Raw genomic sequence first — 12,713 nt, 5'->3', positions numbered from 1 at the left:
ACACAAAAGAGTTCCACCTAGAACCTCCCCAACCGACCTACTCCTCTAAGAGACGGTACTCGGGTCCGGAGTACGTTCCCCACACCAGATGCCACTCACCTGCGAACCAGGTGATATGGTCCAAAAAGTAGCAGGGAGAGTTCACCATCGACCACTCATCCCAATGCTCCGAAGGACTGGGGTCCCACGGATAGGGGTAAAAGACTACAAACTCTAAGGGGTCACTCCCCTCTAACACCTCGATGGGATAGAACCCAAACCTAGACTGGACCTTATCTAGAAAAGTCGGCTCACTACTGCGAACCGGTATGCGAGTGGGAGTAGTCGGATAAGTTGGAGGAGGACTGTACTGCAGAGGAGGAGAAACGGGAGCAAAGATCGGGTCCAAGGTAGAATCATAGACCGAGTCCAAAGTAGGAACGTAGACCGGGTCCGGAGCAAGAACCGAATCGGGAGTGTAGACAGGAGCAGGAGGGTCTGGAGCGAAGCCTGGGGCATACGGGTCATCACCCGTCAGCAAGTGCACGTAGCCATCATAGTCATATAGGGGAAAGTAAAACTCTGAGGAACCACTGGAGTTCCCCGGGCTACAAGAGCCCACACTAGACTGCATCTGATAAAGTACACAATGAAGTGTAGTTAGCGCGACGGCTAAGTAAGGATATCCATGATCACTCGAAAATAAACAAAGGTTTCAAAAATAGGTTTCAGTAATAGCAAGGCAAGATAACATTACCCATCAATCGCAATCGACCTGCAAACATTCTAACAACAAGCAGTTTCACTTATCCTCGGTAATTCAAACATATAACACGTTCATTAATTCACCCGTGGGGTACACAACTCCCACCTCTAATGTTAGGACATCTTACGGTTAGCTCTCACACCTTGCCCGTGAAGTACACAGCTCCCAACTTAAATTCACCCGTGGGGAACACATCACCCACCTTTAATTCGTACCTGGGGAACACATCACCCATCTTTAAGTAACACGTGGGGAACACATCACCCACCTTTGACTCGTACATGGGGAACACATCACCCATCCTTAATTATCACGTGGGGAACACATCACCCATCTTTGATTCGTACACGGGGAACACATCACCCGTCTTTAATTAACACGTGGGGAACACATCACCCACGTTTAAGTCACACGACTCCATAGCCAAAACTCACTCAAGTATATCCTCCCGACCCGCATACTTAGGTTAGTATTAGTCACATCACAGAAAATCCAAGCATAGGAGTCATAATAATTTCCAAAGCGCAAATATTTCCCAAATTCGTAAAATATACAAATATAATATTTTGCCTTCAAAACATTCACCCGGATGCCCGTAGGCTTTCAAAACGTCACAACACTCAAGGTTAAAAACATCGGGGAAAAACCGGGTCAAGAACAAGTCGAAAACGAGTCCGCGTCGCGCGGACTCGCGACTGGCCGCACCAGCGGACGCACGTCCGGACCGCGTCCGCTGGTTCGGTGGGCTGTGCCGAAGGCTGGGCGCCTACGGACGCGCAGCGGACGCGCGCGTCCGCGAGGCGTCCAGCCTCGCTGTCGGAGGTTTCTGCTGGCGACACTCGAAAGATCGGGCCGGTAAAAATAGTTCCCGAACTCTTTTTCACTTGAAATTTTTATGGTAGAACCCTAACTCATAGTACTTGATGTCCATAAAAAGTTTTGGTCATATAGGTCCACGAATTAACACAGAAAATTACCTTTTTGCCCTTGGTCCGAAATATTCTTCTCACTGGACCAGTTTTGGAGAAATGAGCAAAAACCATACTTACACTACTCCGATCATTATGAAATTTTATATGTAGGTTCTAAACGTGTTGATCTACATGTCTACAAAATTTGGAGTCAAAATGCCTTACCAATTTTTCCCAATAATTTTCGAAAGTCACTGCTGGAAACTAGTTTGGTTTTTACTCAATAATTTCACAAGTATAAATTTATATGGGCATGAATACAACCTATACATGCATAAAATAGCTGTAACATGTATATTAGAATTTACCAAAAAAATCAAAGTAAGGATTTTGAAGCCAATTTATAGATCCATAACATAACACATAATTATCACGTAAAAATTCCTAACCGTGTAATTTCCTAGCAATTGTTTATATTCAAGTGATTGAGCCAACTTAAGGGATTCCTTACCTTTGTAGAAGACTTTTAAAACTTAAAAGTTGATGATGCCTTCCTTGGAGTTCTTCACCCAAAAATCCTAAAGATGTCACCATAACAACCATATTTTCATGCATTAACATTAACACTTAAGTTCTAGAGATGAATGAACCATCAAAGCTTAAAGTCTTACCTAGACTTGGTCACTTGAGTGGAGAAAATGAGTGGAAGTTCTAGATCACAAGTGAAAGACTTGAACAATTTTCTTCTTCTTCTACCTTAGTGTGTTTTCGAAAATGGGATGAAGAGAGGAGAGAGATGATCATAAATGTTTGGCTTGGAATGGAAGTCACAAGTACTAATGCACCATACCCCTTATGTCACAACATTAAATGGCTCAATCTAGACTAAGATTTGGGTTTTGCCACTTGTCATCACCTCATGAATCCCTTATGAAGATATTAATCTAATTGGCCAGTTTATGCTTAAATCAGATGAATGTTCGGAGGATTATAACTTAATTCGGGAAAATTCTAATACCAAAATTATCGTAAAAATATTCCCGTCGCAAATCACCAATTTTGGGAATTTTCCGGTAATCCGCCAAATTTAGGTTCAGAGTCCGTAACAATTTATCCCTTACAGTCCATTTAAGATTTCTCTTGAGCTAATCAAAAATTCAGGTTTAATCGTATGATACTTAATAATCCCAATTCTTAGAAAATTCGAATTGAATCTACGTCCTTAAAATTTTCTCGGTTCGTAACCGATACGTAGTTCGTAGCTTATCGATAATTAATCCTTAAGAGAAAAAGTTATTTCAAGCCCCGAATGGTTTTCTCTCAAATGTCATAGCTTAAAAAAAAATTTTATATCGCTATTTTCGAATCTTTAGCTTTGCCGGAAAGCCGAGGGGTCACATTCTCCCCCCCTTAAAATAGTTTCGTCCCCGAAACTACTCTTTTCGCCATACGTTGATTTCCACTTACTCTTTCCTTGTCTAAAACGAAGTTCTAGCATGCTTAACCTAAACATGCAATTTAACCAGGCATATAAAGGTTAGATCGATTCCACTAACCTGAATTAAATAATTCCGGATAACGTTCCGTCATATCGCTCTCCAATTCCCATGTAGCTTCGTCAGGACTGTGGTTCGACCATTGTACTCTGATCATTTTGACTGACTTTCTCCTCGTGTCTCGCGTCTTCGAGTCCAAGATTCAGATTGGTCTCTCCTCATAGGTCAATGAATCATCCATCTCGAGCTCCTCCGGTTCTAACACATGGGATTCGTCAGGTACATACCGCTTGAGTTGAGAAATATGGAACACGTTATGTACTTTGTCAAGCTCAATCGGTAGGGCCAGTCGATAAGCTAGATTTCCGACCCTCTCTAGAATCTCGTAAGGTCCTATGTATCGAGGACTTAATTTTCCTTTCCTCCCAAATCTTTTTACTCCCTTAGTAGGTGAAACTTTCAGTAACACCTTCTCTCCAGCCTGATATTCCGTGAATTGTCGTTTCAAGTCGGCGTATGACTTCTGTCGATCCTGCGCGATTTTCATCCTTCCTTGAATTAATTTGATGGCTTCAATGGTCTCATGGAGATATTGCGGTCCAAGCGTGACGATGTCACTCTTATCATTCCAGCATAGAGGACTTCGACACTTTTGCCCATACAATGCCTCATAGGGTGCCATCTTAATACTGGCGTGGTAGCTATTGTTATAGGAGAATTCTATTAAATCCAACTGTTCATCCCATGAACCCTGGAAGTCGAGTACGCAACCTCTGAGCATGTCTTCCAGTGTTTGAATTGTTCGCTCCGTTTGACCATCAGTGGCGGGGTGAAAAGCCGTACTCAATTTGAGTTGAGTGCCCATTGCCTCCTGTAACGCTCCCCAAAAACGTGATAGAAACCGTGAGTCTCTATCCGAAATGATATCTCGCGCCACCCCGTGGTGCTTAACCACATGCTTCACGTATGCTCTTGCTAATTTCTCCATTGACCACGTTTTGTTCATCGGAATGAATCTTGCGGTCTTGGTCAATCGATCGACAACGACCCAGACTTGGTCGTTCCCTGCCTTGGTTCTAGGCAATCCTCCCACGAAATCCATAGAGATTGAATCCCACTTCCACTGCGGGATTTCCAATGGTTGTAATAATCCTTTGGGTCTACTCCTCTCTGCCTTGACCCTTTGGCAGTTCAAGCACTTCGCCACGAATTCAGCTACATCGTTTTTCATGCCCGACCACCAGAAGTTTTGTTTCAAGTCCTTATACAACTTATCTCCACCAGGATGAACTGAGTAAGGCGTGTAGTGGCCTTCTTTCATTATTTGCTCCATTATCTTCTTACACCCTTTTGGTATCACCCATCTACTTTGGAATCTCACACTTCCATCTGGGTGCAATTCGAATGGCCCATGTTTTCCGTCGACCATCTTTTCCTTGATGTTTTCCACCCAACTATCCTCTTCTTGTGCTCGTTCGATCTCTTCAAATAGGGTTGGAGTAGCCGACATGTAATATAACCTTTCCTCCTGCTCCTTTTGATCGCTCATTTTTACCTCCAGATTGAGTCCTTGAAACTCCTCACATAGCTGCTCGGGTAATATCCAAAGAGCATGGCTCGTCTTTCGGCTTAAGGCGTCAGCCACTTTATTTGCCTTGCCCTCGTGATATTGAATTTCCAAGTCATAATCCTTGATCAATTCCAACCATCTCCTTTGTCTTAAATTGAGATCTCTCTGAGTGAAGATGTACTTTAAACTCTTGTGATCTGTATAGACTTTGCATGAAATTCCATAGAGATAGTGCCGCCAAATTTTGAGAGCGAATACCACTGCTGCTAGTTCCAAGTCGTGCGTCGGGTAGTTAGCCTCGTGAGTTTTCAATTGCCGAGAAGCATATGCTATTACCCTTCCATTTTGCATGAGGACGCATCCTAGTCCCTTGTGAGACGCGTCGGTGTACAACTCATAGCCTTCTGTTCCGACAGGTAGAGTCAATACCGGAGCGGTGGTCAATCTCTTCTTGAACTCTTGGAATGCCTGCTCGCATTCCTTACTCCAACTATACTTAGTTGTTTTCTTGAGTAAACTCGTCAGTGGTCTTGCTATCCTTGAGAAGTCTTGAACGAATCGCCGATAGTAACCTGCCAAACCTAAGAAGCTGCGGATTTCGGTAACTGACTTGGGCGCTTCCCATTCGACTACCGCTCGTATCTTGGTTGGATCCACCCTTATTCCTTCCTCGGTGATAACGTGACCGAGAAATGCGACTTCTCTTTTCCAAAATTCACACTTCGAGAGTTTTGCGAAAAGTTTCCTTTCTCTCAGTGTTCGCAACACTGTTCTGAGGTGTTCCTCGTGTTCCTTCGTGGTCTTAGAGTAGACTAAGATGTCATCTATGAAAGCGACGACGAATTTATCTAAGTACGGAAGGAAGATCCGGTTCATCAAGTCCATAAAAGTTCCTGGAGCGTTGGTCACTCCGAATGGCATGACTGTGAACTCGTAGTGCCCGTACCTTGTTCGAAATGCTGTTTTAGGTACGTCTTCTTTCACTACCCGCACTTGATGGTACCCTGACCGTAGGTCGATCTTTGAGAACACACCCGCTCCTTTCAACTGATCGAATAAATCATCGATCCTGGGCAAAGGGTACTTGTTCTTTACTGTGACTCGGTTGAGTTCCCTGTAGTCGATGCATAGTCGCAAGCTTCCATCTTTCTTTTTCACGAACAACACCGGTGCACCCCAAGGTGATACGCTTGGTCTAATAAATCCTTTCTCCAACAACTCTTCCAATTGTGCCTTTAATTCCTCCATCTCCTTGGGAGCCATGCGGTAAGGCGCTCTTGAGATGGGTGAGGTGCCTGGTACAAGATCGATGGTGAACTCCACTTCTCTTTCTGGTGGCATCTCGGTGAGGTCGTCAGGGAATACGTCAGGGAATTCGCGCACTATTGGGATTCTATCTATCTCGAGTTCCCTTACTTCGGCGTCTTGTATCAAACAGAGATATGCTTCGCACCCCTGGCGAACGCATTTCCTCAACCCTTGCATTGTTAACAACCGTGGCTCGGGTTGTTTGTCAACTCCTCGGTAGGATATTCTCTTTCCCTTCGGTCCTTGAAGTACAACCTTTCGTTCGTTACATACGATCTGAGCCTTGTACTTATCCAGCCAATCCATTCCGAGTACGACATCGAGGCCTTCGAGTTCGAAACGAATGAGACTTCCGGGACAGTTAAATCCTGCTATTTCTATTGCAACGTCATCGTAACCATCCTTACAGGATATTATTACTCCTGAAGCTGTTGCGACGTTGAGGTTTAACTTGGCCGTAGGCCTTAACTTTAGTTTATCAGCGAATGCAGAGGATATAAATGAATTGGTAGCCCCAGTATCAAATAGGACTAATCCGAGTACTGAGTTTATGGGGAATGTACCAGTTACGGCGTCGCTAGCCTGAGCCTGAGCGCTATTGACGACGTAGATCCTACCCTGTTTTTCTCCGCTGCTCTCTCCCACCACCTGCTTTCCCTTGTGGTTAGACCCGGGCGTGGCATTTACTGGATTCCCAGGTTGAAAGTTCGTCGTTTGACCTCTGGCTCTTGCGGGGTTCCAACCGTTATTCCCGTTGAATCTCCGTCCTTGATTCTCATTCTGCAGGGGCTTTTGGGGACTGCCTCCTTGACTTTGGCACTGAGCAGCCTTGTGCCCGACGATACCGCACCGATAACACTTAATCCTTACTCCCTGACAGTTTTCCCCGGGGTGATTCCTCCCACACCTCGGGCAAGCAAAACGCTTTCCTTTATCGAATCCTCCTCTCCCTTGCACTGTGTTAATGCCGCCCTGATTGGCCTTCTTGTTTCCCGCCTGAAACTCCCGAGAGTTGTCGTCGGCCTTCCTCTTGTTTCGGCCATAGGCTTCCTGTTGGTCCAGGTAAACCTGATAATGATCCGACGCTCTGTCATAGGCCTCCTTCAATGTTGCGCACATGAAAGGCGCGATCATCCCTCTTACACTCCAGTCCAATCCTCGAACAAACCTCCTTGCTTTACTCGCCTCATCCGGCACGATTTCCTGGGCAAACCGCATCAGCTCGACATACTGGTCGTAGTATTCTTGGATGGTTGCTCCTTTCTGTTTCAGCCGTAGGAATTCCTCACACTTAATTCCCTTAATGCGCTCAGTATAGAACTGCTCCCTTAACTCCACCTTAAATTCCTCCCAACCGAAAGCTGGGTCTTGCAGGAGAGTTGGTCCAACTGTCGCCCACCAATTGTCGGCAGCTTTTGTCAGATAATACACTGCCGAGGGTGCTCGCTGGTTCGCAGGGCAGTTCACTGCGTTGAGTAACTTATCGAAGGTTCAGATCCACTCCTCCAGAATCACCGGATCCTTTTCGCCCGCGTAGTATGGTGGTTGTCGGCTGGCTATCGCCTTGGCATAGTCTACTCTTAGTTGCATTTGATGTTGGGTTTGAGCTTGCTGAGCCAGCATCAACTCAGCCATCCTCTCCATGGCTTGAACCATTCGATCTATTGCCGAGAGATTATTCTCGTTCTCCGCAGGTGCATTACGTCTTGGTGGCATCTTCGCTGAACGATGGTCCCAAGTTAGTATTCAAGGTTTGAAAGTCTTCTCGGGATTAGTTAGCTAAGCAGCTAGTATAGCACCTACTCAAGTTTTATATAGTTCTCCCTAATATTCGCCTTCATCATACCCTCTAAGCGAGGGTCTCGACAAGCGTATTAATAACTAGCGCATCATGCTAGAATGTCTATCCATAATAGATTAAGTAAACACATGCAAGAAAGCACAGATAACTATCATATCATTTCACTATCAGAATCATAAGATTCTGCGGGGTAAGAATTGAAATGCCCCTTCTCATGCGACCTGACCTTCGTTCCAGCTCTGCTCTGATCTTGTACTCGCCGAATCGTAACAATGATTTAGATCAGCCTTAACAACCTAAGCTGACTTTGAAACTGGGCTGACTCGAATTAAAGTTTGATTTAGAATTCTGATTCGAAAAGAATTTGAATCAGGCTTTGACTCGAAACAGGGCTCTGATACCAACTTGTAACACCCCGGCTCGGCTATACCGTACCATCCGGAGTAGTTACCGCCACACCTAGACTGAACCCAGCCGAAACCATGCGGAGTTCACTCTAGGTGCACAGGCTAAGGGAAAGGAATACCAATTCACATCATCACCATCACCCGATATAACTTCATATACAGATGCATAGATAAGCAAAAGGGGGTAGCTGCACTAGCGACCACTATATACAAGAGTTAAGTACAAACTTACTAGCCAAAAGTTTAACATGGCGACAAAAGATATATTTACACAAAAGAGTTCCACCTAGAACCTCCCCAACCGACCTACTCCTCTAAGAGACGGTACTCGGGTCCGGAGTACGTTCCCCACACCAGATGCCACTCACCTGCGAACCAGGTGATATGGTCCAAAAAGTAGCAGGGAGAGTTCACCATCGACCACTCATCCCAATGCTCCGAAGGACTGGGGTCCCACGGATAGGGGTAAAAGACTACAAACTCTAAGGGGTCACTCCCCTCTAACACCTCGATGGGATAGAACCCAAACCTAGACTGGACCTTATCTAGAAAAGTCGGCTCACTACTGCGAACCGGTATGCGAGTGGGAGTAGTCGGATAAGTTGGAGGAGGACTGTACTGCAGAGGAGGAGAAACGGGAGCAAAGATCGGGTCCAAGGTAGAATCATAGACCGAGTCCAAAGTAGGAACGTAGACCGGGTCCGGAGCAAGAACCGAATCGGGAGTGTAGACAGGAGCAGGAGGGTCTGGAGCGAAGCCTGGGGCATACGGGTCATCACCCGTCAGCAAGTGCACGTAGCCATCATAGTCATATAGGGGAAAGTAAAACTCTGAGGAACCACTGGAGTTCCCCGGGCTACAAGAGCCCACACTAGACTGCATCTGATAAAGTACACAATGAAGTGTAGTTAGCGCGACGGCTAAGTAAGGATATCCATGATCACTCGAAAATAAACAAAGGTTTCAAAAATAGGTTTCAGTAATAGCAAGGCAAGATAACATTACCCATCAATCGCAATCGACCTGCAAACATTCTAACAACAAGCAGTTTCACTTATCCTCGGTAATTCAAACATATAACACGTTCATTAATTCACCCGTGGGGTACACAACTCCCACCTCTAATGTTAGGACATCTTACGGTTAGCTCTCACACCTTGCCCGTGAAGTACACAGCTCCCAACTTAAATTCACCCGTGGGGAACACATCACCCACCTTTAATTCGTACCTGGGGAACACATCACCCATCTTTAAGTAACACGTGGGGAACACATCACCCACCTTTGACTCGTACATGGGGAACACATCACCCATCCTTAATTATCACGTGGGGAACACATCACCCATCTTTGATTCGTACACGGGGAACACATCACCCGTCTTTAATTAACACGTGGGGAACACATCACCCACGTTTAAGTCACACGACTCCATAGCCAAAACTCACTCAAGTATATCCTCCCGACCCGCATACTTAGGTTAGTATTAGTCACATCACAGAAAATCCAAGCATAGGAGTCATAATAATTTCCAAAGCGCAAATATTTCCCAAATTCGTAAAATATACAAATATAATATTTTGCCTTCAAAACATTCACCCGGATGCCCGTAGGCTTTCAAAACGTCACAACACTCAAGGTTAAAAACATCGGGGAAAAACCGGGTCAAGAACAAGTCGAAAACGAGTCCGCGTCGCGCGGACTCGCGACTGGCCGCACCAGCGGACGCACGTCCGGACCGCGTCCGCTGGTTCGGCGGGCTGTGCCGAAGGCTGGGCGCCTACGGACGCGCAGCGGACGCGCGCGTCCGCGAGGCGTCCAGCCTCGCTGTCGGAGGTTTCTGCTGGCGACACTCGAAAGATCGGGCCGGTAAAAATAGTTCCCGAACTCTTTTTCACTTGAAATTTTTATGGTAGAACCCTAACTCATAGTACTTGATGTCCATAAAAAGTTTTGGTCATATAGGTCCACGAATTAACACAGAAAATTACCTTTTTGCCCTTGGTCCGAAATATTCTTCTCACTGGACCAGTTTTGGAGAAATGAGCAAAAACCATACTTACACTACTCCGATCATTATGAAATTTTATATGTAGGTTCTAAACGTGTTGATCTACATGTCTACAAAATTTGGAGTCAAAATGCCTTACCAATTTTTCCCAATAATTTTCGAAAGTCACTGCTGGAAACTAGTTTGGTTTTTACTCAATAATTTCACAAGTATAAATTTATATGGGCATGAATACAACCTATACATGCATAAAATAGCTGTAACATGTATATTAGAATTTACCAAAAATCAAAGTAAGGATTTTGAAGCCAATTTATAGATCCATAACATAACACATAATTATCACGTAAAAATTCCTAACCGTGTAATTTCCTAGCAATTGTTTATATTCAAGTGATTGAGCCAACTTAAGGGATTCCTTACCTTTGTAGAAGACTTTTAAAACTTAAAAGTTGATGATGCCTTCCTTGGAGTTCTTCACCCAAAAATCCTAAAGATGTCACCATAACAACCATATTTTCATGCATTAACATTAACACTTAAGTTCTAGAGATGAATGAACCATCAAAGCTTAAAGTCTTACCTAGACTTGGTCACTTGAGTGGAGAAAATGAGTGGAAGTTCTAGATCACAAGTGAAAGACTTGAACAATTTTCTTCTTCTTCTACCTTAGTGTGTTTTCGAAAATGGGATGAAGAGAGGAGAGAGATGATCATAAATGTTTGGCTTGGAATGGAAGTCACAAGTACTAATGCACCATACCCCTTATGTCACAACATTAAATGGCTCAATCTAGACTAAGATTTGGGTTTTGCCACTTGTCATCACCTCATGAATCCCTTATGAAGATATTAATCTAATTGGCCAGTTTATGCTTAAATCAGATGAATGTTCGGAGGATTATAACTTAATTCGGGAAAATTCTAATACCAAAATTATCGTAAAAATATTCCCGTCGCAAATCACCAATTTTGGGAATTTTTCGGTAATCCGCCAAATTTAGGTTCAGAGTCCGTAACAATTTATCCCTTACAGTCCATTTAAGATTTCTCTTGAGCTAATCAAAAATTCAGGTTTAATATTTAAGATTTCTCTTGAGCTAATCAAAAATTCAGGTTTAATCTTTAAGATTTCTCTTGAGCTAATCAAAAATTCAGGTTTAATCATATGATACTTAATAATCCCAATTCTTAGAAAATGCGAATTGAATCTACGTCCTTAAAATTTTCTCGGTTCGTAACCGATACGTAGTTCGTAGCTTATCGATAATTAATCCTTAAGAGAAAAAGTTATTTCAAGCCCCGAATGGTTTTCTCTCAAATGTCATAGCTTAAAAAAAAATTTTATATCGCTATTTTCGAATCTTTAGCTTTGCCGGAAAGCCGAGGGGTCACACACTGTGGCTATGAAGAAGTTCGAGGACTTCAATATGAAGCCAGGAGAGAGCGTCGACAGCATGGAATCTCGGTTCATGAAGCTGACAACCGAGATCAATGATCTAAATAAGGACATCCCACAGAAGGAACTAAACCTGAAGGTCCTACGAGGCCTAACCAAGGAGTGGGAGATGAAGGTGATCACAATGCGAGATCACAGAGATCTGAAGAATACCTCCACAAACCAACTCTTTCGAGACCTCAAAGCCTTCGAGTTTGAGATGTTCCCGAGAGATGAGGACGTAGTGGACCAACGAAACGTGGCACTTGTTGCTGATCAACCATCCACATCCTCAAGGTCAGACCCTAACCCTACTAATATGTTATCTGACGAACAGTTTGCTCTCTTCATGAGGAAAATTCAGGAAATTCATGAGGAAGTCAACGGAGAGCAACACAAGTTCACCTTCCTCCTCAAGAAGGAACAATGAGAAACATTCATCCAGAAGGATAGAGGAGGAAAATCAGGGTCTTTGCTACAACTGCAGGAGACCAGGACACTTCAAAGCCGAGTGCCCTTACCCTATGGTAAGTAAGTATCAAGGCCAAGAAGGCAGGGACTCCAGGAGAAAGGAGGAATCCAAAGAAAGCCAGCACAAAGTGGCTTCAAGGGAGATTCAAAGAAACATCTGCGCAGAAAGGCGCTTGTTGCTGAGGAACTCGAGAGAGCAATCGAGGAGTCCGAGACATCGAGCTCCAGTGAAGGCAGCAGCAGCTCAGAAGATGAGAGGGGACTCATCTGCTTATACACCGAGGAAGAAGAGGATCAATGTCTAATGGCCCATTGACAATGAGGTAACCTCTACTTCCACATCTCGCTGCTCTACCTCTACCTCGTTGTTCTTCGTTCGGAAGCGATGAAGATCCTTTGAGATGCTTGAAACACTTAAAAGGGATCTCGCTATCGCTAACAGCACTCATGCCAAAATCCGGGAAGAAAACAGCAAGCTAACTGCTGAAAGAGATATGCTTAAGAACGTCTCGAAAGAGAATTCGGAGCTAACTCTCAAAGTAAGTGAGTTAGAAGC

At 44.3% G+C, this 12,713-nt stretch overlaps 1 protein-coding gene across 1 annotated transcript in view; it reads left to right on the top strand.

The window, feature by feature from the left end:
- Positions 1–12,713, top strand: part of LOC116022221 (farnesyl pyrophosphate synthase 1-like) — a 462,332-nt gene that overhangs the window by 182,100 nt on the left and 267,519 nt on the right. The window lies entirely within an intron of this gene.

Source organism: Ipomoea triloba, chromosome 6 (genome assembly GCF_003576645.1).
Source record: "Ipomoea triloba cultivar NCNSP0323 chromosome 6, ASM357664v1".
NCBI lineage: Eukaryota > Viridiplantae > Streptophyta > Magnoliopsida > Solanales > Convolvulaceae > Ipomoea > Ipomoea triloba.
Note: the sequence above shows the minus strand (reverse complement) of the source record. Positions and strands in the feature narration are given on the sequence as shown.